Genomic DNA, 23,646 nt, shown 5'->3' on the forward strand with positions numbered 1-23,646 from the left:
CTTCCTGTCACTAGGGCCTCAGTTCCATCCCCCGTGGTTCAGCCTGGGTCCTTTGATGTTGTGCCCAGGACTCCCATTAGGTGCTATTGTCATAGGACTCCCCTGAACACCTCCTGTTGTGTTTCGTAGGTGGGAAATGCCAGGCCTGAGTCAGCTTCTTCTGCTGCACAGGAGCTGCAAGACGTCCAGTTGTTATGTTGTTCAAAATATAGCACAATCCTTTAGTCCTGAGGTCGCAGATCAGTTTGCCTTCCTCTTACCCCCTCTCTGAGTTTTTCTTGGATTTTCTCCTACATTGTTTCCAGGATTTATCCTTGTACTTAGCAGAGAGAAGCAAAAAGAGACAATTCTATACCAGTCATCCTGCTTGGACAGAAATAACCCTCTGGTTAGATTGTTTAAAAATTAAATTTTAGATTCTTAAATATTTATATTATTTATTTTTTGAGTCTGTGTCTCACTCTGTCTCCCAGGTGGGAGGGTAGGGGCACAATCATGGCTCACCGCAGCCTTGCCTTTTGGGCTTAGGTGATCCTCCCACCTCAACCTCCCTAGTAGCCAGGACTATAGGCACGGGTCACCAAGTTTGACTAACTTTTTGTAGAGACAAGATCTTGCTATATTGCCCAGGATGGTCTTGAAGTCTCAGCCTCCCAAAGTGCTGGAGTTACAGGCGTGAGTCACTGCATTCAGTCTTAAATATCCTTTAGCTACCACAAAATAAGGGATTTCTCACTTGGCCAAGTTACCCCATGTAATGCTGGACTCTTGACCCCTCTATTCCATCTCTGTTCCTTTTCTGTTCTCAGATAGGTTTTCTAGAGAACCACAGATTCTCACTTGTTTATGCATAGAACTCTGCTCTCTCTAGCCGGTGACCCATAGCTTGCCCTAAGCACTTTTTTCTGTCTCAGACCCATCAATGGGCTCAGTTGAACAAAAGAGTTTTCTGCTTCTTTGGCCAGCACAAAAGATAGTCAGTGACCCAGGGTAGGAGAGCTTTCTTTGCACAGTATCCTTTGTCCTTTGAAGACATTCACTGTTTTAAATAGCATCTTCTACCACCCCTATGTGTTACCACTAATGCAGATGGAACATTTTTGCTCCACCTTTGACCAAAGCCTATGATCTCCTTAAAGGTTGGGATTACATCCCTAACACCAAGCAAAGTGCCAAGCACAGAGAGGGTCTGTAATAAATGTGTGTTAAGTGGTAGGAATAAAAGGCAGTCTGTTAGACTCTGTCTTTCACTGTGTGAATAGGTTCAGCATGACAATAATAGGTCTGGAGGGATTCTGAAAGGTCAATTAGTTCATCTTTTTGCTTCTGTCCAAGAACATATACCAGATAACTAGGTAGCTAGTCTGATTTTAAGTACTTTAAAAGAAAAGAAAATTACAGTTTCCTTTAGTAATTCATTCCAGTGTTTAACAACTCTCATTGTCAGCAAGATTTTCTTTATATCTAGCCCGAAATATCCCACATTGAATTCTTAAACCTTAGCAGGTAGAAATGTGCTGCAAGGATTTGAACAGTCTTTATTTCTTTAATTACGTTTGAGCAAGTGAGCAAGTATTTACAAGCTAAATTCTTTCTTTCTATGCATTGGTTCTCAAGTTATTCTTTATCAGAAGGTAGTATGTGCGCTTACCTGTCTTTATCACTTGGCTCTGAACTATCAGTGCCCTATCATTGGCTCCTTGCTGTGGAATATTAATTGTGTTAATGATCTCAGTTTGTACTAGCATTCTTTGGTAGTGCCCTTAACCACACAACTTGCTTTGGCCAATGGGACAATTGCAAATTAGATGCAAGCTAAATCTTGAAAAAGCTCTTGAATATTTCTGCCTCTTTTCTTTGCCTCACCATGAAAACATGCCTAGGCTAGCCTGCTGGAAGGATAAGAGAGCAAACTAGAGAAAAACTGAGTCGTCCAAGGTGAGGCATCCAAGACCAGAAAGCCCCAGTCAACATACAGCTGATCACAGACATGGAGGGGAGCTTAGCCAAGATCAGCCAAGCCTGACCCAGATCATTAGAAATAACTGCCCAATGAACTCACAGACTTATGATAAGTAGTGAGTGAATATTGTTTTAAATTATTAATTTCTAGTGTGGTGTGTTCACAACAAAACTGATTCTCTCTCTAGGAGGAGCTTCTGGCTTTGGTGGAACTTGACCTCAGAGACAGTTTCCCCTTGCTGCTTGAGAATCATGTAAGCTTCTGTAACTCTTATTGTCTTACCTTCCTGCCTGTCTTCCTATGTATTTTCTTCATTACTTTGGTCTGAGTGGTCGACCAGCATGAATTACCTTGGACTGGTCCCTTAGTCTTTAATCTTGAGCTCTTTGTTGATTAGGATTCTGGTTGTTGACCTCTGCACACCTTTGGTATGTACTAGAATCTCCCTTTATTTTGTAATCCCTGATCCTGTCTCCCTGCTTTATTTTTGAAATATTGCTAGAGCATTGTCCCTTTCAACAATACTGATTTGTTACTATGAGATTGTATTCTGAGTTATAACTAAACATATTTCAGGGTAATAATGTCCCTTAGGAGTTAACTAAGACAGATTGAACACGATACGAGTAAATCCAAACTTGTAGGCTTAATCCGTATGTCAGCAACTAGCTTTACACAGAAGAAACAACAGTTTCGTTTAGACTGTCTTTTACATAGGTCAGGGATTGCATGAATGCACATCCAGTCACAAAGGACTCTAGACAAAAGAATGTTGGTGGCCCAGTGCTAACAATAGAGAGGATTAAGACACCCCCACACATACACAGCTTGGTAACTACAGGAAAAAGATCTTTATATGAAGACAATATAAGCACCTGTAATTTGCCAGTGAAGAAAAACCAAGAATTGGTCTTTGTATACTATGATCCGAATGTTCAAGCCCACTCTTCCCCCTCCAATTCATATGTTGAAATCCTATTAGAAAATGGAACCTTTGTGAGGTCATAAGGTCACCGGAATGGAGTCCACATGAATGGGTTTAGTGTCCTCATAAAAGAGATACGCATCGCCCATTCCATCCAGAGAGGTCACAGCAAGAAGGCTAAGGCCGAAAAGAGATACTCACCAGATACCAGTTCTACTTTGACTGTCGACTTCCAGCTTCTAAAACTGCAAGAAACAAATTTTTGCTGTTTATAAGCTACTTGATGGTATTTTGTTATGGTCTCCCAAATGGGCTAAGACAGTATAGAACTGGTAATCAGAGAGTTCATTTGGCGTAATTATGCCTCATAAAATCATCAACAGAATCATTATTTTGTGTAGCACAATTATTGAATATATTAAAACATTAAAAATGATAACACATCCCTTTTGCAAATCCTACTAGATTTGACTATTAAGTGGGCCAGTTTCCAAACAGATCAAACACTGAGTGAACTCAGGTCTCTGTTGAGAGTTCTAACCAAATAGGGAGAAATGGCTTGAGTTCCAGACAGAGGATTGGGTCTCAAAACAAGAGATTTGGGCATTTTTATCTATTATCCATTGGCTATCTAATGCTAGCAGGATTATAGAATCTTTGTACGTTTTTCTTCCTCTGAAGTATAGAGTAGGAAAGCTAGTGGGTTATGAGTAGGGCATTGCATATTCAGTGAGGCAAGGAATGGGCTCACTGGCAGGGGCAGAACCTTCTTCAAGCTTCTTTCCTGCCATGTTTTCTTCTATGTTTACTGCGGTGACTCTGGCTGAGCAGAGCTATGCACGGAAAAACAAATAAAATACATTTGCTTAGAAAGGATTTTATATAAACATTATTTTCTAAGCATGTATTCCAAGGGAGGAAACTAATAACTTAAGGAAATCAAAGAAATGAACACTGTTTTTTAAAAAAAATAAATTATGTTTTATGATCATTTCAGTTCTAAATGATACCAGCTCCAAATGTACCCATGTTTCTTGGCTCAGTTGTCTTTGTATTTCTCTCTTGCTAATTCCTCAACTGTTTCAGAACAAGCCCACTATCCCAGCTCAAGTCCCACTTCTTCCTTTCAGCAATGGCACTGTCACCATCTATTGTGAGGAGACCAAAACCACTTGGCACAAATCCCCTTCATGTTATGTTGACTCTATCCTGCTCTCAAATTGCCTCATTTTGTTATTTCTCCTCCTCCTCCTCCTTCTTTTTCTTTTCTTTTTCTTTCTTCTTTTTTTGAGTTGGAGTCTCACTCTGTCGCCCATGCTGGAGTGCAGTGACACAATCATGGTTATGGCAGCCATGACCTCTTGGGCTCAGGCAATCCTTCCACCTCAGTCTGCCTAGTAGTTGGGATTACAAGCACGTACCACCACACCCAGCTAATTTTTTTTATTTCTTGTATATGTGAGGTCTTGTTATGTTTCCTAGGCTGGCCCCAAATCCTGAGCTCAAGCAATTCTGCCACCTCAGCCTCCAAAGTGCTGAGATTATGGGTGTGAGTCACCATGACTGGCCTGTTATTTCTTCTTAATCTGCTTTCATATAAAGCTAAACTTTTCCATTTTCCTGCTAACATGTCATCCTTTAGGTTTAAGACTTTCTAATCTCATTGTCATTGGATCTAATTAAGCTATATACTCAAAATAAACAATTACCAGCTACTTGTGAAATCCAATAGCCTTCTGTCAGTGCTCATATTTCTTGAGCTTTCTTAAACATTTAACACCATTGGACACCTTTGTTACTTTCTAGAGTCATTCTCTTGTTTTGGTGTCTATGCCAATATTGGTTTCTACTGGTTCTTTTTATCTTTTCTGACCACTCCTTTTCTAGATCTTGCATGGTTCTTCTCTCTCTACCCGCCCCTAAGTATAATATTTTGTAAAGTTAAGTCCTTGGCCCTCTGTCTTTCTTTCTTTATACTTTTCCAGCTGTTTCACTCTAATACTCACAGGGCTGCAGTCTAACCAATTCCATGTTTCTACCCTATGTTGGCATCATATCGACCTTGACTGTTGTTGAATAAAGAATAAGTTATTTTCTTCAACTTAGTATTCATTTTGACATATCATAGCCAAAATAAATTTGTCTACAACGGTGATATTACAGGGCACATAATTTATGTTTTGTTATTTAAACAAATCAGTCAACCCCTGAAGTCACCAAATTCAAAGGTCTGTGAGTGAGTCTCCCCCTTACTCTAGGTGGGTGAATTTACAGTTCCTGGATATACTCACGTTTACGCCAACTTAAACTTCTGTTCAGTTGGCAGGGAGGAAAATGACTCCTTGACTAGGCTTTGTTTTTTGATGCAGCACAACAGGACGGGCCAGGAGAACACTGTAGGGGAGGTTTAAAATTAAATGAATTTTATTCAAGTACTGAATTTTCAGCAAGTCACAGAACTTTTTTTTGAGTGGTTTTACTTGGTATTTTCACCCCAGCTTTTCCCGCATAATCGTCTCCTTTCTTTTGTTTCCTGTTGTCAAATGCATAGACCCTGATGCAGAACATACCCGGGGGAAAGACATGGGTGATCACAATGACCCAGCATGGGTCTCGGCTCTTGGTGTGACAGGCAAGTCAGCGCCATGCATTAAGGCTCCAAGCAACCCAGGCCTTCCTACGGGCTTCATCACACTTCACGGCTTTTCCTATGGTTCAAATCCTGTCCACAGACAAACTTCTAACAGAGCTTTTATTCTTCCGGTGGGTCACAGCTTCTCCCTATTTATGCCAATCATTCTGGACACTGAGTTTTAGGCAGTGTTGCTGCATCCTAGTCTGTTTCCTTTCTAATTAATGCGAAGAGTGTTTAAGGAAAGACTCATCCTGGCTCTTAAACTCAACAATTCAAAGACTCATGGCAACAGCTCCTGACTAAGCACTAATGATTCACACTTGCGAGGGGAAGGGAACTTGCATTATAGCACACCAATAAAATAATGATTCCTTTCCATAATGCAGTCATGGCCACATGTATGAGCTAACAATGAACTAAATTCTAGGGCCTTCTGAGATCACTGTTGGCATTTACCTAAATTGTGTGGGTGGCTTCCTTCTCGACTTGTGAAACTAGGCCTTTAGTCTCAGCGTGTTCTAAAACATTATTACTCAAAGTGTTGTCTGTGGACCAGCAGTAACTGTATCACCTGGGACTTGTTAGAAGTGTAGCGTCTCAGTCCTGATCCGGCCCAATGAATGAAAATTTGTATTTTCAGTAAGATTCTCAGGCAATATATATGCATTTTAAAATTTGAAAGCAATAATCTGAGGCATTGAGTCCATCTTTTTCAATTTTATTCATTGATCTTTCAATCTAGTAGCCTTTCTCCTCTCCTTATATGTTTCTTAGAGAATAAATTTCTTTTAAAAAAACACTAAGCCGGGTTCGGTGGCTCAGCCTGTAATCCCGCGCCTTTGGGAGGCTGAGGTGAGTGGATTGCCTGAGCCCGCGGGTTCGAGACCCGCCTGGGCAACGAGACCTCATCTCTACAATAAATCAAAAAATCAGCCAGGAGTGGTAGCGCATGCCTATAATTCTGGCTACTTGGAAGGCTGAGGCAGAAGGATCGCCAGAGCCCAGCAGGTCAAGACTGCGGTGGCCGGGAGCGGCCACTGCACTCCAGTCTGGGCGACAGAGTGAAACTCCAAGTCAAAAACAAAACAAAACAAAAAAACAAAACAAAACAAAAAACACTAGATCACTTAACCATGTACATTTAATAGAGTTCAGGACTTCTTGGTTGCACTAATCAAAGATAATGTCAGTCAGATCATTTTTAAATTATCTGAAGGCAAACCAATGGGAATTGCCAGTTCCTGATTGAATATTTGGTAAACCAGTTATGAGCTAACTAACTAACTAATTAACTAACTCTCTCTCTCTCTCTCTCTCTCTCTCTCTCTCTCTCTCTCACACACACACACACACACACACACACACACACACACACACACACACACACACACAGTCAGTGAGCATGTAGAAATCTAGTTTTCTAGTCCCAGGCAGAGAATTGGTTAAACATTATGCATTTGAGGCACACTTTAATTTATACAGCAATTTTAGGGACCCTGAATGTCAAGAGTAGAAATGGTTCTAACAGAATTCTATTGCTCGATTACCTGGTTTAGAAAAATTGTTTCCCAATAGACCATTATTCTTGTAGGCTATCTTATCCAATGAGATAATATTTGATCAAACAATGCAATACAGTTAAATGTAACCCTCATCATAAGTCTTGGATAATGCTATTTATGTAGAAGAAGCAAATGCTATTGAGAATTGACTATTTAATTCATCTTTGCTTGCCTCCGTCTGCGAGAGGAGTATCTTAGGTAGGTTGAGAGGACTCTGTGTCCTGGACTTGCTCATCCCCCAATGCTGAGGCTCTGAGTTTGTACCTGACTTGGGAGCTGAACTAGATAGAGTGAGCTCTTTGCTCTGAGGGACGAGGTAAATGAAGCTGACAACATTCAGGCCCAGTGGTCTTTTGGGAGACATGTCTGCACTGATTATCATCCATACCTCAGAGAGGAAGGGCGACAACTTTTCAGAATCCTTGACTGGAAGTCAAGAAAGGGCTGGAAAAATATGAAGGACAGTATTCAAGCAGAACCTAGGAATACTGTGTGAAAATTCTTCCTATTTGGGGGCTTAATTTATTCCTTTGTTCATTATGTTTTCATTCAGTAAATGATTATTAACGGACTGTTTTCTGTCAGGCACAGTTCTATGTACTGTGTTCACAACAGGGAATGAAACAAAATATCCTGCCCCCTGCAGCTTTATATTATTCTGGTAGGAACTCCCTGGAAGGTTTTGAATAGAGGTGTGACGTGATTTAGTTTATGTTTCAGGAAGACCTCTCTGGGTGCTCTGCTGAACATAGATTGCATTTGTTAAATAGAATGGGCCAATGGCCCACCAAAGACATCAGGGTGAGACCACCTCTCTGTTCATCAGTGCTGATGAGTACAGATTCTGAGATCTAGTTGCTTAAGACTTCAGAACCATTCACCTCAAAAATAACACTTAATTTTCCATCCTCCAGTAAAGTTAAAGCATGAGAAAAGCCTTCTCCTGAGCATAACTTAAATCTTATTTGAGCAGTAAATCTCTCTTCATATAGGGTAGCTGCAGGTTGAATGCCTGGTATAGAATACTATGAAAAAAAACCTTCTAAAAATTACAGCTGCTGAATGTCTCTTGAAGCTTCATATCAGACATTTGTTAAAAATTCAGGTCTTGATCTCCCAATATATTAACTTGCATGAGAAATAGATTTGGGGATTAAGGGTAAAGAAGCTAACATTTGTTGATAGCATATTATGTGCCAGACTCAGTATGTACATGCTTTCATTTAATCCTCATACCAACAATATGCGGTACAGTAGATATTGTTATCCCTAATTTACAAATGCAGAAAATGAGCTCAGAGTGGTTAAGTATTTTCCCACATCCCACACTTGATAGGAGTACCAATGGGACTGTGAAGCCCAAACCATCTTCTCCCAATATTGCTGCTTCTGCTATGTCAACGATCACTGCTTCACTACACCACAGGAACTTTTGACTATTCACTATATTACACCATCTAAAAAATGAACTAAATGTGTAGATTTAAGGCTTTTGCAATGCTTACAGTTCTGTGATTAGCCTATAGTTCAGGTTATCCAAGAAATCTCCATCTTAAATTGTTTGCTACACAATGTGTCTGTCAAAAATCTGACTGGCACAATTGACAGAGCAACATAGAAGTGACCATTGTCCAATGAGGGCCACTCTCAAAAGAACAGAAAATAATAAATGTTGCTGAGGATGTGGAGAAATTGAAAACTTTTTGCACTGTTGGAGAAAATGTAAAATGGTGTAGCCCTTATGAAAAACAGTATAGAGTTTCCTTAAAAAAATAAAAAAACAGCATTACCATATGATCCAGCTATCCCACATTTGGGAATACTGCATATCTAAAGGAATTCAAGGCAGGATCTTACAGAGATATTTGCATAATCACATTTATTGTGCCATTATTCACAATGCCAAGATACGGAAGCATCCCAAATGTTAATCATTGATGGAGAGAGATATAAAATGTGGTAAGTACACACAATGGAATACTCTTCAGCCTTAAAGAAGGAGAATCCAGTCAAATGCTATGAACTGAGAAACTTGAGGACTTTATGCTAAGTGAAATTAACCAGTCATAAAAGCACAAATGCTGTGGGATTTCACTCATAGGAATATCTAAAGCAGTAAAAAGCATAGAAAAAGAAAGCAGAAATGTGGTTATCAAGGGTGGAGGGAAAAGGGAGGGAGGATCATCATTTAATGGATATCGTTTAAATTTTAGCAAGAAGAAAAAGTTCTAGGGGCATGTTGTCTGACAATGGGAATCTACTTAACACTATTGAACTGTACATTTAAAATGGTTAAGATGTGCTTTAATGGTAAGAAGTGCTTTTTAATGCAATAAAAAAGTAATCAAGGAAGAAAATTTACCTACCATTCAGTATGTAATCACCACTCCTGCTTGAAAATCTAAGGCAAGAATGAACAATGTATTCCACCTCAGTTTACAATAGGATCTTGGATAAATTATATCTGTTGGTAGTTTCTTTTAAGGAGTACCAAATTTCTTTATAAATTCTTCTCTTCCATTGTCTCTGCTTTAAACAACTGATATTTAAGGGTATCTCTCAACTTACTCCTTGCGGTATAATATGGCTTTCTTTTGGTATTGGTGGTATTTTAATGGACAAAATAAAAAAAGAAAACAACTTGTCATTTAAAAAAAAAGAAGTGATTATTCTAGGCATTCACTTCTTCATATTCTCTACCTAGAGAGGTCACCCAAATGCTGCATGCTTGGACCACGTTTGTTTAGAAGTGCTTTGACAAATTTCTAGTACGACAATATGTTTTTTGACCTTTATCTAGGGTCATCCTAAGAAATGGCTTTAAGAAGAGTTCTCTATCATTTGTAAAATTGCTGCTGGGCGTGGTGGCTCATACTTGTAACCCAAGAACTTTGGGAGACTGAGGTGGGAGGACTGCTTGAGCCCAGGAGTTCAAGGTCAGGGTGGGCAACATAGCGAGACCTTGTCTTTACAAAAAAAGAAAAAAGAAGAAGAAAAAAATTAACCAGGTGTGGTAACACACACCTATAGTCCCAGCTACTTAGGAGGCTGAGATGGGAGGATCACCTGAACCCAGGAGGTTGAGACTGTAATTGTGCCATTTTGAACTGTAATTCATTTTGACTGTAATAATTTTGAACTGTAATTGTGCCATTTCTCTCTAGCCTGGGCAACAGAGTCAGACCCAACTCAAAACAAAATTGCTATTAAACACAATGTTCATGTTTCTTATAAAACATACCTGCATTCAATCCCTGATTTTTCTGAGCTGGGATGTTTGTCTATTTTTCTTATGCCATGATATTCTTCATTTATTATAAAATGAGAATGCTACTATCCATTCTATTTTCTTTTTACTTAGTTTCCAGAGAATTTATATGTTTTTACAAAATTTAATAATTACGTAGTCCAGATTTCTGTTATAATTATTGACATCACCACTATTAAGGATCACATCATTACTTTGTATTTTGTGTGTATGTGTGAACTAACTTTAATCCTGTTATTGATTTAACAAACTGGAATTTCTGGACTTGTATTCCTTATCAAACTGTGGCTGAGTCTCCAAACTTGTCATTGAAAGGCTTTTCACTCCTGTGCTGTTACCTATTGAAGCATTTCTCAAATGTTTAAGAACTGTCCCTAAAGGCAGAAAGAATGAATGAGAACTCTTGAAGGGGTTTGGGAATGTATCTCAAATAGCTCACTGCAGGCATATATTTCTTTGTAGTTTTATGTTTTATATCCTCCAAAATACATCTGCATGTTTTAGAGATAAAAAGATAATTTTTAAATCACTTGCCAGTCAACGCACTTAGCTTTTCCTCCTCAAATCTTTGAGTAAAATTAATACTCAAGGTAGGTGTACTATTTTTATCTAGTGACTTTGAAACCCCTTTGATTTCTGACATTAAATGTAACACAAGAGAGAAATTTAGAGCTGAAAGTAAACCTGCATATAACCTTTTCAAATCCTTCATTTTTGGTGTGTAGTGAAACTTAGGTACAGAAAACTTCAAACAAGATCACCCAGAGTAGAATTTGTTTCTGGTCTCTTGGACCAGGGGACTTCCCATTACATTATATACTTAATTCTGTGGTCTTGCATCCTAATAAGTCACACCAAGAGGCTGGATCTGATGGTCTTCAGGTTATTTTCAAGCTCCACTACTTTGTGTTTGTGCTTCTGAAAGCTATGACTATGCTGGTTTACTTTCAATAATAAAAGTGGAGTTTACAAAATTATGGATGTCAATGGCTGACTTTAAGATGTCCCATATGTCCAAAGTGTTTTGCATCCTAAGCACATGGCCCGCATGTGGATATTTTGAAGAATGCAGCAATGCTCCTAGGCCACTCTGTGCGCAAAGGTGTGTCAAAGTTTACATTTGAATTTCAACTTTCTATTCCCCTTTATTTTTATATCATAATGTAAACATCACGAGTAGAAACATCAATGGGGGATTCCATTTGTATATATCAGTTCCTGGAAATATATTCAGGTCCCTGAGTTATTACGCTTCAGTTAGTGCTGTCCAATAGAACTTTCTGGGGGTGATTTGAATGTTTAATACCTGTTCTGTGCAATAGGGTAGCCACTAGCCTCATGTGACTGTTAAGTACCTGAAATGCGACTAGTGCAACTGAAGAAATGAATTTCATTTACTTTAAATTAATTTAAATTTAGCACATGTGGCTACTGGGTGACAGTATTGGACAGTGCAGTCTTAGAGTCTTATAACAGAAGAGAGATAGTATAGGGCTGAGGTGATCACATTTCAAAACACAGACGCAAAGAATAGGCAAGTCATTTTCTCTTATTTGAAGGCTTTCCAAAGATATGAAATTAATCATTGTTAATCATATTTTAAAATATCTCAAGAGAGGAAAAAATCTTTATCTTTCTCTTAAAAAAAAAAAAGACAATTTAGCAGCAGTCATAAAATTAACTGCTTTAAAAAGAAAAAGTGAACACTACTGCCATCTTGTGGATTGTGGATGCCGGGACATAGTCAGGTTTTGTGAATACGTGCTGGGTGACAAATTGCGAAGTGAAAGACACTGGTCACAATCGCCTTTCGGTGATGTCTTTTGAATGTGGTCACATGAATTATAGTCGGAGGACTTTGAAAATACCCACATGATAAGAATCAGTTGTGAGAAAAATAATCTTTAGCCTTAAATGACTGATAGTTATGGGCAAAGATCTGAATTTTGTAACAATGAGCTTTTGAAAAAAATAGTTGGCTCTTACTTGCTTCATTAACATGACAATCAGTCATTAAAAAAATGTAGCCAGTGTCCTCCTTTACCTCTGTAAAGTGTCATGGAAAAGGAAAAGGACATACAATAAAAGTATTTAGGCGTTTTCAATATCCTTGGATCAAAATAAAACTATCTTTTTATATGTCCAACTCCTGAAAATGTTTTTGGCTGTCTTTCATAGCTCTGTTTGCTTAAACAGATACCAGCACACACACACACACACACGTGCATATGCACTCACACCCCTGCAGAAGCTCACTTCCCTTTTTCCTTTCAATAGCTCTCTCATTAAATGGGTTGTAGGATCCTCCAGGACAAAAACTCTGCTTTTGGTAGCAAAACAGAGTGCAGGTGCTGGTCAAATATTAATTTACACTTATTAATTGATTTGTCTTCTGAATCTCCTTCTTCTAAGGCTGTCACAGATACTCTCTTACTATAACCGAGGATATAAAAATAACTTCTATCCTAGACAATGCTTATCTGGCAAAGTAAAAAGATAATAATAATTTTGCACATATGATGAGGCAGAATAAACTAGCATATGTAATTATGATGCAGTGTAAAAAGAAGAGAATTTCACACACACACACACACACACACACACACACACACACACACACACATATATATTTTTTTCCCTTCCCACCTGGCCATAGAATGGTGCTGACAATTGGCACGGGAGACAACTCTCTAAATATAGTAACAGTAAATAGCTTTTTAAATTTTTTATTGGGGATTTCAAACTAATCATTATGTTAGGGCTATCAATAAGCCTGAATTTGAAGGACAGGGAAAAGGAGGGAAAGGAGGACATTATAGTTGATGGAAAACCTTGAATTCAGAATTCTGAAAATTTAATCTAGAAAGTAATAATCAGGCACATTGATACTACCAGGCAGAGATGGAAGAGAGTAGGGACAGAGAAGAGAGTAGGGACATCAGAAACTCAAGCATCAAAGGATTATTTGTCTCCAAAAAAGAATTTATTGGTGCTGTAAAGTGGAATAAGAAGACACACATTCTATTCTATAGAAAGAAACTGCAGGATTTTGAACATGTTGGGATGAACATAAAGTACAATGTGTGCTGTAAAAGATAAAAACTTCAAGTCTGAGGCAGCAAGTGCAGTAGAAATGGATTAAGAAGAGTAGCTAAGGCTGTAAGAAGAGACCTGGTAATTTAGGTTCATTAGTGGAATCAGGAGAGGGAAAGAGCTTCCTGGATCATTGACATAAAAAGAGAATAGAAGGCTTAACTTTCAGTGGGAACAGGAGAACATACAGGCTCAGAAGAAGATGTCTGAGAAATAAGAGACAAATCAAGTATATCTCACAAAGCATAGAAAAGACAGCAATATTAAGGATATTAAGGCTGACAATAATAAAGATTAACATATGAAAACCAGGATCACTTCAAATGAAAGGAGACAATTCTTTCCTTGTCGATTTTCCTTTTTCAGGAATAAATTTAATGCCCAAGTGTAGGTCAATGAAATCATAGACAGATGTTGAAGGTTTGTACATCTGGAACTTAAGAGGAGCATAGCATAATTTATCTTGGGAGGCATTCATGAAAGAAGACTCAATATTAGTGTGCATAAATTCATTTTTTTCCTGCTGGAATATAAGTAAAAATGGTAAGGGCAATAAGAAAAAAAATATCACATAAGTTTAAAAGAAAAAAAATTAGTACTTCCATATCTGGCAATATGGCAGACTAAGTCATTTGAAACTTTACCTGCAACTAACATCTAGCAATGCAGGATTAAGTATAACACAAAATCTTTGAAATATAGAACTGAACAAAAAAGAGAACATGATATAGGACGAAGACAATGAAAATCACTATTGTAAGTGTGAGCTAAAATTCTTACAACCTTGTAGTGTTTGATTGTCACAAACATTTATATAGAAATGAGAGAAACTGGGGCTAGAAAGAGAGATGGTGATATAAGAACTGATATAGCTTATTGATTCATAAAGCCAAGATTCTTAAAGGACTATGTACTTAGGGAAAGGTAATCTTAGACAAATTATACATATCGGCGTGGGAAGATGACAATGTGTGTCTCAGCCTCAATCCTGGGAATTGATAAGTGCAGGAATAGTCTCACATTGATTTAGAGACTGAGTTTACATTGCTTGAATTGCCCAGAAACCCAAAGCTAAGAGATTAACATAAAATGGTTCTAGACTGGTGATAGTCCCTGGGGTCCTAGCAGAGGAAAAATCACAACAAATACTTTAAAAATCCAGATCACAAGCATTCCATTGATAAAGACCTCACCTTTCAAAATATGAGCTCACTATACAATATTTCAAAACTCAAGATAAAATAGCATACCATGTGCCAAAGTAAAGATAAACCAGAATATGAAACATTCAGAATTTCAGATAAAAGAATTGTAATATAAAATAAAACATGAATTTGTTTGGTGTGTATAAAGATGTTAGAAATATCAGAAAAGAGATTTTCATGAAATTAAAAATTCAGTATTTGAAATGAAAAATCTAGTAGACAAGTTAAACATTGAATTAGTAAATTGTAAAATATATTTGAAGAAATTGCTCAATGTTGAACACAGATATAAAGAGATGAAAAATTTGAAGGAGAAGTGAAGACACATGAAGAACACAATGACAAATTTCAATATAGTAAATAGGAGATGCAGAAGGAGAAATTAGTGAGAATGGGAAAAAAGTAATATTCAAAGGTTCAAGATATTTCACACTAAAAATTTTTTTAGAATTGATGAAAGTCACGAATCTTAGATTCAAGGAATACAATGAGTTCCTGGCAAGATAAAGAGAATTTCATATCTGGAAATAGTTAACAAAAAAGAACACCAAAAATACCTGCAAACTAACAGCAATTAAGTTATCTTAACACATCCCATTTGCAACAAAAGCAAGGAGGAAACAAAGAAATAAAATTTCAAAGGTATGTGAAAAATGACCGTCAATTAGATTTCTATACCCAGTAAAATTATGATTTAAGTATGAGATTTAAAGATACCTTCAGACAAAAAAAAGCCTGGGAGAATTTACCACTCATGTAACACAACTGAAAAGCATCAGAAAATGAAGTATAGAATTAAGACTTATAATTAGAAAGAAAGGTATGGCAATGGTAAGTCTGCAAAATGTAAACATGTGTGAAATCTAAATAAAATGATGATAAGGAGGATGTGGTGATTATGTCCCTATTAAAATGATAAAGACACACAATTAGGGAAAATAGATGGAATGTCTGTGTGTATTTGAGCATATTTGCATAACTATTTTCCATTAAAGAATTGAGAGTTACTCCTATAACAGAACATTTTAATATAACAGAAAAAATAACATGATTCATTTTGTTTACACGGTTGTTATTTCATTTTATTTTTCTACTTCAGATTTCTTCTTCAAAATTGGAACTTTTCCTTATATGTCTAAAATAGCATTATTACACCTAGTTATAATTCCTTTTTATCTCTTCTTGTCTGTTGTTTATTAAAATTTTCTTGTTATAAAAATGTTCTTTAGAGGTAATACTTTTTCCCAAGTAGAATTCTTACATGATATCTGGTTGGTTTTTTTCCTCAAGTTTCTTTTTTTCCTGAATGGTCCTTGACACTGATTTCTTAAAGTAACCAGGCCAGTCTCATCTCATGGATTTGTTTCTGGAAATCTTATGGGTATCAATCTTGTTGTTGTTTTTTATTTTTCATATATTTGGCGTGAACTGGAAGTTAAATAAAGAATTGGTGATTTCAAGATAAGTCTTAAAAAATTTTTTTTAACCTAGACTATATTATTGATGATATCATGTATTTTATATTTATCAAGCCAGAAAGCACATTAATAATTGGTTGACCCATTTTAGTGATAGGTTTATGGTGCTGCCTGATAATCTCTTCTTTTTACAGGTATATTTTCCTAGTGACTGTGTAGTGCTGCTTTGGTATCAAAAAATCTGTTTGGTTCCTCACCAACCATTTATAATATTAACAATTGATCATCTTTTTCTGAATAAAAAATTTCATTCTGGATTGTAAAGTGAATCCCCAATTCTACCATTTCTTCTAAATATATTAGCTGATATTCTAAAAAGTAGCACTTTTTGCTTCATTGATTGAGACTATTTGATTATCCTAAAAAAAAGACCTCTTCCATGAAAGACAGAATAAATGCTTAGTTTTTTTCCTTTATTTAACACATTTTCAAAATAAGGAGTTACTTTAAGATTGACCAAAATAGATAACAAAGACTTTTTCTGGACAATCTCTTTTTTGAGTGTTGTTATAAACATGGATTTTCACAGATGCCAAATGACTCAATCAACTACAATCATGATTTCTTTCAATGCTCTAACTGACACAATTCTGGTCATTAAAGAATCCCTGCAAGTTGAGTCCTATGGTCTTGTCATAGACCTCCTTAATATTAAAAATGTTTTGGCAGAATAAGATATTTCATGATCACATTATACTTTCTTTACTCAGACATATTTTCTCTACTTATTTTCCTCAAGAATCTCTTGTTCTTTTAAGTCTTGAATTATATTAACGATCAGAATCTGAGCCATAGGGAAGCTCATTACTACTGTGGCTATCATTCTTCTCTGCCATTTGAGTGGACAATATGAAGAAGCAGTCATCGGGCTCATTTATATTCATTTTCTCTCCCTTTTTCTTTCATTTCCCCCTTTATTGTGCTACATCCATGCTGCCATGTAAAAGTTATGTTTTTCAGTCACCCACATCCCTTACTTCATCAGTTATCACAATAAACATAAATAAATAAAACTCACCAGTTAGAACACAGAGATTCTCTCAAAAAGTTGCCCACGTGCTGTTTACAATTCGCATTTCAAAATTGTAATTTAAAAGATGACAATAAAGGAGGTTATATTTAAATATGTACAAGAAAAACACCAGAAGAAAGGTAGAGAAGCTATATTAATATCAAAACAAAATAGACTTCAAAGCAAAAGCATTATTAGGAATAATGATGATTCTCATATAGTAGCAACAGAAGTAATTCTTGTACAAAATACAGTTCTACAATTGTGTATAGCTAGCCTCAAATTTTGTGAAGTGAAATTGTCTTAGTTTCAAGGAGAAATGTGCCAATTCACATCACACTGGAATATTTTGATGAGTATCCAGGATATTTAACATGTAGGGTGAAAAACTTACTAAAACCATAGAGGTTGAAACGAAAACTATGGGCAAGCTTCATCTAATGAACATATTTGTAGACTGCAGTTACAGAATGGACTTCAAAACACACATGGAACACATGAAAAATGTGACTTCCTATACCACAAAATTGAACCATCAAACACCAAAGAATCAGTATCATAGGAATGACATTCTCTGACCAATAAAGGTAGAAATAGAAATCAAAGTTATGAGATATTAAGATATGTCTTTCCAAATAATTCATTAAAATATTAATGAAAAAGCTATCTATCAAAACTTGTGAAATGCAAGTTAATCATTTCCTGGAAGGAAATGTACAGCCTACAAACACATCCCTTAAAAACATTAAACATTAAAGAACCAAGTAAGCAGTCAACCCAAGAAGTTAGAAAGAGTAAAAGCAAGACACATATATGACACATATTATATGTATCTTTCTCATATATGTATATCATATAAAAGTGAGATATATAAGAGATAAGAAATATATGATATGTATATATGTGATATGTACACATATCACATATATATCATATATGTATATCTTGCTTTTACTCTTTCTAACTTCTTGGGTTGGCTTATCATGTATATCTTATCTCATATATACGCTTTTATATGATATACATATACGAGATATGTATACTATGTATCACATATGTATCTTGCTTTTATATGATATATAAACAGAAAGAAGAACATGATAAACTTAAGTTCAAACATTAACAAAATACAAGGCAAAGTTGAATGGATAACATTGATGGAGGTAAAAACTGTTCCTTTTAAGAGACAAACAGCACAGAAAACCCCCAGGCAAGGATGATCAAGAGGAAACAAAGATGAGGCAAAAACAAAAACAATTAGGAATGACAAAGATAATTGTATTTTGTGAGCAGCACTGTCCCTGGCACGGTGAGTACTGTAACAATACTTGTGGAAAAATTGCACAGATGAGGGTAAACATCCTTGATAGTTGTGACTTATTAATTACTAGTATAGGACACAAATGGACTTATTAGATTTTTTTTCCCATAAGAAAAAATAATAAGGAAGAGTGGAATTTTCTAAGGAATAAGGTAGTGGTTTTAGGGACACTTAAGACAGGGGTAGGCATGCAGAAGGGATACCAAAAAGTCAAAGTGTAGAATAATTGAGTCTCTGCATATCGTTTTTGTGAAAAATGCTTTTTGGGGTCTTCTACCCCAAATTGGAATGTTAAAGAGCTTTCGGGAGTTCAATCACCTTTTAAAGCAGTAGCTCCACAGTTCTTTTCAAAATTAACTGAATTTACAACAGAGAGGAATATTTTTAATAATATAGCGATACATGAAAATCGAGACACACTCTTTTTCACTAATAGGTGCTTTGAGGACTGTGTCACCGCAAAGGTTTTAAGAAGGGAAAAATGTGTCATACAATTGCGCACACCTTCAAACAAAAATATTATTGAAGGATAGTCCCTAAAGATAATTTTTTTTCTTTCCCTAATTGTTTGAAGTGTTGCCAGGTTCCTCGTGAAAAGAACATGAAAGGAAAATACTGAATAACACACACAATATACATATTTATACACTTCCAGATATATATGTACTCATTTTGGACGCTGACATATTAACACTCAGTACCTCCTTTTAATGTTTATTGCTGGAAACAAATGAGATATTAAATGCATATTGATTTGGGTATGGTCTTAATGTTCATTGTGATTTGTATGTTAGCAAATCAAACTGTCTTTGATTGTTCTCCTAAGAGGCTGATTCTTACCTAAAGTTTGATTAAGACAAGTCTGGTTACCTGGCTTTTGCCAAGTGGTCCTTAAGGTAGACCCTAATATGGAAAATGCCCTGCTTTATTTCTTGGGCCTAAGAGATGGGATACAGTAGCAAGATGTATGCCCATCACAAACTAGTTAAAGAAAAGAAGACTTCAGACATTAAAAGCATTTATTCTCTTGATGTTCTGACATTAGTTGTCAAGTGATTAGCTCCTGATGTTATAGGCATAAGAACTGAGGAAAGCAAATCAAAAGTTATTGTTGCACTAAACCCTCTAACAAGATGTGTTTGAAGGTGGAATTCTGTGGTGGGAGGACCACAAATGAAGCCCAACAATTAAAATTTCACAGACTTTCTTTCAGTTAAATAAAATTTGCATCTTGCACAAATTAATTGGAATTTTATAACAGATGGAGCCAAATCTGGGGTCAGCATAAAGAGAGTTTTCAGTTGATTGATGAGACTTGATGAAAATTTCCTACCTCCTTTATAAAATAAAAACTTCACAGAGATAATTTGAGTACATCAGTGTAGTTTGGGCCTTAACAACAGACAGGCACAGGCACCAGAGTAAAAATACATTGGGGCCACTTCAGTGTCTTTTCTGAATTAGCACACATTACACTGCTCTTGTTGGGAGGTGTTTTTTCCTTTCTCTCAACTGTGTTAACTAAGCGGCAACAAAATGAAGGTGAATTTCTCTGTGTTGCACTAAGCACAGCTGATGCATTGTATAACTTAAGGACATTTATTTCAGCTTTGTGAAATAAGAATCTCAAAGTGGCATCTGTGAATAGACTTTCTTGATTTGTATTAAAACATATTACACTCCACCAACCGCCACATTAGGTAGTTGTAAAAATCTTGTCTTTCTGTGTCATCTGAATGAGTTGAATTTGTATGAATTTTTGCTAGAAATGTCTTAGGTACTCTAGATTTCTCCTTGAGACATGGATTGTTTCCTTTATATGGCTTGAAAAAAAAAAACACAACAACTTTACATGCTCCTCAAAGATGGAAAAGATTGAAGGTAGAGGCAATTGCAGACACCTATGGAGATATTTTTCTGAACATTTCTCTGACATACCTACTCAGTTTGTTCTCCTTTGGTGACCTGCATTGTGGGCTGCTGCTCACAGCAGTGGTTGAATATACATTTGTCATTGAAGGGACTAAAAATCCCCAAAGTGTTACTGGCCTGGGTGTAATAAAACAGACAGCTGAACTTGAACTGATTGAAATGCAGTCTAGCCTACAGCTACAGGCACAGTTAAAGACACAGGCATGGCAATGCTTATAAATTGACTTAGCTTTTAACACCGGCTCCGTGGAGTGCCTTACCATTCTTGTTTGTACGTGAGGTTTGCTGAACTTGAGATTATACTGAGAATAACATTCACCAGGAAAAGCTTAACAACCAAAAAGATTTCGCCCACATCTCCAATGTAAACTATACATGTATACACATTCTGAGTATATGTTTATAAGTATATGTTTATGAGTATATGCACTCATAAATACACACAAAGATATAGTAGCTCTGGAAAGAGGAGGTCCAAGGCCAAGAATGAGTAATAATAATAGTTATTTTCATTGACTCATTTAACGCAGAATCTCCATCAAGTTCCAGTGTGTGAGCTTGAACTTGATGGGATATGTAGTAAAGGATAAGGGTTAGATTTCTATATTTGCATCTGAGATTGGAAATTGAGCTTTGCCAAAAACACATTGGACACCTTCAGTTTCTCATCTGCAAAAGTACCTTGGATATTCTAACAATCTCTCCAATGTTGTCTTCACTGACTTCCTTAAAGCAGGGTACTACCCTGAAAAACAGGCAAGGTAGTTGCTGTTATTGTAACAAGAGATTTCCCAGGTTTGACCACAATGCAATGGGGCTTGTTGCCCATTGTCACTTTAAGATGCAGCCATGAAGTAATGCCACTACCTGTCAGTTTGACTTCAGAAAAGATCATTTCTTCAAGATCTGCCTTCGGTGCCATGTGGACAATTCTTCATCATAACAAGTCCTTTGCATTTGTGTACATAAAAATATGCTCTAACAATGACATAAAGAATGCATATGGATTTGCAGGGCCAGACAAGTATTATTCCTACAGTCCTGGGTTGAATCGAGGGGGAGGGTTCCATTGAAATCAGATAGAACAGTAAAGCTAAATTAGTAAATAATAGCCTGCGGTGCTCAGATGGTTGATTTAAAACACTTTTCATGGTATTTTACCCTCTAGCTAGCAAGTTGCCCTTGTCCTTGTCCTTGTCCATGAGACTCACTAAAGGATTTGAGACCATTACTAAGGTCCCAGGAAAGACACAGAACCAACAACTTAGACAGAAGGGGAATACCTCAACCTCCTAAGTTCAAGTGTGTGGACCTGGGAGGGAGCTTTTCACAAAGAGTGTGTATTTCAAGTCTAAAATAAAATTTCCAATACATTCCATAAACCCGAATGATAACTGACACAGCGAATTAAAAACTGGATGAAAATCACACATAATTCTATGTTGAAACAAAATATGTTTTGTTTCCCTTGTGTTCCTACACTTTTATACTCCTTATCTATTCCTTAAATCAGAAGGAGGAAGGGAGTTTTTTATTTTTTCTTACAACATTAAGCATTGTTTACTTCTATAGTACCTTTCTAATTAGACATTAGCACAGTTTACATGCAAATAAAGCAACTATACAGGTTTATGTGTGAATCTGCTTGTACTTGTCCCTGTAAGTGATTGCAGCTAATTTTGGTAAATAATTTATATTGCACTTGAAGGCATAAAATGAATTTACAAATGAGAAAAAATTAAAACAATTGTTTCACACCCTCTGACATTTCTTCACATCTTGAATTTGAAGGTTTTTATCTCCCTGGTTGGCCTTAATTATCCTTGAATGATAACAATTCTTTTATAAGGAATTGTCAGAAAATCATCTTAATTTTTTTTATCTTATTGATGACACTGAAAATACTTTTTACACACTGCATTACAAAAGTTGCTTTGTAAAGTATCCTATGATTGCACATGCAACTTGGTCACTGAATTTCACATTAGCAAGTATAATTTAGCCGTTTGCTCCCATTTTTGAAGACATAAGTGACCAAATACTCTATTCTTTTCTATTCTTACCCTGTGTGAACCACAACTCTTTTAGTGTATTTAAATGTAGGAAATTCTTTCTTGGATTCTTAACATAGAGATCCAGATGCAAGCTTCACTTAGGATAACTGACTGATTAATTAACGATCCAACAAATATTTAGAGAATGCTATTATGTATTGACACCAAGCAAGTTCTTGAAGTATACATATGGATAAGAGCCCTACATTTTAAGGACCTGACAATCTAGAGGGAAACTGATATGGAAACAAATACTTACAATATATGCCTGGATGGCTGCTGAAATAGAGGTACTTATAAGAGACTGGTAGGAGCATGGGAAAGTAACGAGGCACACAGCTAAACACAGAGGCCAAGAGTCAGTCTGGAGCCCATTTGCCAGACTTAGAGTCCCCTATACCACTTACTAGTCATCTGACAGGGCTCCTGCCTATAACCGAGACACAGATAAGAGCAGAGAGCTTGTAAAGTCATTGCTATAAGGAAAAAATGAGATAATATTTGAAAAACACTTAGAAGAGAAGCCATAAAGCACTGGCATTATAGTGCTTTTAAAGTGTCTATTAAATCAATTCTGCTAGAGAGTTGGGGGTGGGGGTAGGAAATCTTCCCAGAGGTAATGTGTTAATTGAATCTTGAAGGATGGTGGGAATTTGTCAGTGTTGATAAGGGAGATGATCAGATGGGCAGCTTTCAAGGGTGCCATTCTATATGGGGTGCTAACCCATCACTTGATGATTAAAAGATGGTAAAATTGTATTTATTAGGACTCCTCCAAGGGAGAGCACTGATTGTAGTTGTAAGGAATGCTATGAAAAGCTGACTGGGAAAAAGAGTGAGACTCCCAAGGGCTACACTCATGTAACAACAGATGGTCACTAAGTGGCTTCCTAGGAGTCGGGTCTGCTTAACTGCTAGATGGTTATTTGGATGCGCTCTTACCCCACAAGGCTTTCAGTCTTTTCTCTAGATTAATATTAATTTGACACAGTGCCAATTGCTAGCTTGCCTTGAAGCAAGGTTATATGGTTATCCCAGCAGGGAAGAGCCTGTGTATAGGCAGAAACACACAAGCAAGCATGATGGAATAATTCAGTGTAGGGACGTAGAAAGCTTCTGGAAGAGTAGCAAGAAGTGACGATGAAAAGACAGATGGGCCATGGGGTGGAGGGCTTCAGACACACATTCAAGAATTCAG

The sequence above is a fragment of the Carlito syrichta genome, unplaced genomic scaffold (genome assembly GCF_000164805.1).
Source record: "Carlito syrichta isolate Samal-C Ts95f unplaced genomic scaffold, Tarsius_syrichta-2.0.1 Scaffold305681, whole genome shotgun sequence".
In the NCBI taxonomy this organism is placed as follows: Eukaryota; Metazoa; Chordata; class Mammalia; order Primates; family Tarsiidae; genus Carlito; species Carlito syrichta.